Below are 3,465 nucleotides of genomic sequence, written 5' to 3'. Positions count from 1 at the left end.
TTCCGTTTAAGTAGCCTAGACATAGGACCTTAACCCGAGGTTGCAACAATTTTCATCCTAAAACTAAGATATCTCTCATAATAGACATATTAGGGAATGTCTTAGGACTTTGAACTTGCTTAGACATAAGTCAAGTGAAAAGCGTAGTCGTTGGTTCCTAAAGTAGAATGCATATCGTCCTTAGCGTATCCTTGATTCTTTGTTGGCTAACTTGAAGTAATTCGGGCTAGGTTTTATCATTATAAGAACAAATCCCAAATCCAAAACCATTATTTGTGACCACTTCCCATTTTACAAGATTCACTCATTTCAACGTTCACTATTCACTAAAACTTTAGAGTTTGGAAATTATTTAGAAGTCCTTGAGGATCGATACTTGGATACTCCATCCATTTTATATTACTCTGACAGGTGTGCGCTTGCATCTATAGAATTGTTATCACGCTTAGTGCGTGTGTTCAGCATAACGCCAGTCAATTCCCAAGGTACCGATGGCTACCCGGCATATTGGTCCTTGACATTTATTCCCAAGACCCCAATACTTCTCTACAGAAACTTGACGTTTGGCCTTGCCATTTATCCCCAAGGCATCCACTCAAGGCTTGAATACCCAAGCAGTTAGTAAGCATTTTCAATATAAGCAACCCACATTTCAATTCACAGCACAACTCACCAGCATGCTTTTCATTATAACCAACAAAACACTAGACCAACAGTTCCCAACCAAAACAGTATAAACAAATTATCAGACTATCAACGCGAGCATTTCATTTCCAAAATGTTTACAGAATGCCATGAGTCGATTACTCCCAACCACAACAATCAAAATTGTCCAGTCACATACAACGATAAGAAAAACATGTATTCTCATAATGTCCAACAATGAAAACAATAACACGTAACTCAACAAAATCACTAAAAGTTCACAAAACCAAAAACTAACAACCCATACATGCACAAATGAATTATTCAATCTAAAAATCAACATCAAAACCACTCTGTTAACGCTAAATAAAGCACGCACTCGCCCCCTAGTGCTACTTACACAACCACGTCCCTAAGTCTTGCGTCAATCTCACACCTAAGCATAAAAACAGAAAAAAAACAGCAAGTTATATGTACGATTAAGCCTTCGAAATCGACTCTAAGAGGGTTCAAAGGGCTCATTACTGCAAAATCGACTTCGTGTAGGTGTGGGTAACTTAGATCTAGCTGGCAAAGGTGTGGGTAGCGTAAATCGGGCTTCGAACGGATGAAGGTAAACGCCGAACACCACCAAAACGCTGCTGTCCACGTTTTTTGTAGCAGTGAAATGCACCAAAATGACCTCCAACGGCTTCGTTTCGATGTCCGTTACTACAAAACAACTTTGTTTAGGTGTGGGTATCCCAAAACGGTTTAGTTTGGGTGCGGGTAATCCAAATTTAACTTCGAACAGAGGTGGGTCAAGGAAAATTACCAGGCTTCACGGATCTAAGCTATTCGAGGTTGTTAGGCTCGTCGGATCGGAGAAAAGACGCCGCAAAATCAGCCCCACGTGTACCGACGCCGCCTGCAGCTGCTTGACTGGGCGTTTATGCTGAACGCACGCACTAAGCGTGGTAACAATTATATAGATGCAAGCGCACACCTGTCAGAGTAATATAAAATGGATGGAGTATCCAAGTATCGATCCTCAAGGACTTCTAAACAATTTCCAAACTCTAAAGTTTTAAAGAATAGTGAATGTTGGAATGAGTGATTCTTGTAAAATGGGAAGTGGTCACAAATAATGGTTTGGATTTGGGATTTGGACTTATAATAATAAAACCTAGCCCGAATTACTTCAAGTTAGCCAACAAAGACTCAAGGACATGCTAAGGACAATATGCTTTTTACTTTAGAAACCAACGACTACGCTTCTCACTTGACTTATGTCTAAGCAAGTTCAAAGTCCTAAGACATTCCCTAATATGTCTATTATGAGATATATCTTAGTTTTAGGATGGAAATAGTCGCAACCTCGGGTTAAGGTCCTATGTCTAGGCTACTTAAGCGGAACCCTTATGTCTAAGGCGCTCCTCTCCTCGGTTTAGCCACTCAACAATGCAAATAAGCAACCTTTTCAGTATTGACTTGTTAAGACTTACAGTGGCCTTCTCTAAATCCTAACTTTTTGGGAAAACATGTTGAGCAATGAATGGAAAGTAAAAACACTACTTCTTAGCAACCCTTTTTAGACATAAAAGGCTAACTATCCATAACCGGGCTAGAGACGGGAATTTAGAAAGACATATTGAAGAAAATACAGCAAGTAAAACGGTTGAATGTGGAATGCATGTGTGAAAAACAAAAGTTAACTAATGGAGAGTTTTTATCGGGATTGAGAGCTTCGCCCTTCTCTTTCAAGCAAGGGAGAGTGTCACGTGCTCTTTCCTCCAAAAATACAACTCTCTTAACTAAAAATAAAGTAAAGGCAAAGAGAGAATAAGCAAAGTGCTAGATTTTTATATATTTGAATAAGTAGAAAATAACTAAGTACAAATGGAAACAAAACAAAGCTCAATAAAAGAATGTAAGGTACTCGGGATTTAAAAACCAAAAGCAACTAATGAAAGCAACTCAAAAGTACTTAGAAAGCAACAAAGAAACACTAAAAATGATCAAGAGAAGGAAGCAAGGCTTGATGATTTTGGTGGAGAAGTTGCTGGAATTTATAGCTGTGCAGAATTGGTTAGGTAGGTCCTAAAACGATGGTGAATCACCCATTTCCAACTCTTTTGACTGACCAAATCGTGCTCAAACTGATAGTGGAACACTTCTTCTACACGTATGCATCGGTTGGAACCACCAAAACGCATTGGAAGACGCGTTTCATTAAGGGCAAAGTTGGAAGAAAACCAGTTTTTCTGCAGGCTTCCCAGGCGCCTGGCGCCTCCCATGATGCTTTTTTCGTCTTTTTGCTTCTTTTGATTAATTTGCACTCCCAAATGGTTCTAAAATGTTATAAATACAATATAAGCCATCCACAAACCATAATATATGAATTTTGCATGAATTGGAACTCAAACGATCGAGAAAAATCCGAAACAAAGCTGAAACATTGTAAAAACAGCATCTAAAACCTTCTTTTTACGCATGTAAACAAGCGTAATCACACCCCCAAACTTAACTTTTTGCTTGTCCTCAAGCAAAACTTAGCAACTTTAATCAGCTTTCTAACACATGGACAAGGAAAAGCAAAAGCAACCGAGATGTTCAATCATAAATTGTCTCAGGGAAAAGATGTCAGAGCCTACCATTCTATTGCCTTTGTAAACTTAGTCACTATAAACCAAGTTTGAAATGATAAAAACTTTCTCTTTCAAAATCCTTTTTCCTTTCAAAAACAAAAAACGTTTTCAAATACCCCTAAGGAATCTGCACACTCCCTCCTTACACTAAGACTTTTACATCTGACAGACCGGCTACTAGCCCCTGAGGTTT

This window comes from Momordica charantia (assembly GCF_013281855.1).
Source record: "Momordica charantia cultivar OHB3-1 chromosome 10 unlocalized genomic scaffold, Mcharantia_2.0 BLBB01000010.1, whole genome shotgun sequence".
NCBI lineage: Eukaryota > Viridiplantae > Streptophyta > Magnoliopsida > Cucurbitales > Cucurbitaceae > Momordica > Momordica charantia.
This window is presented reverse-complemented; position numbering follows the sequence as displayed.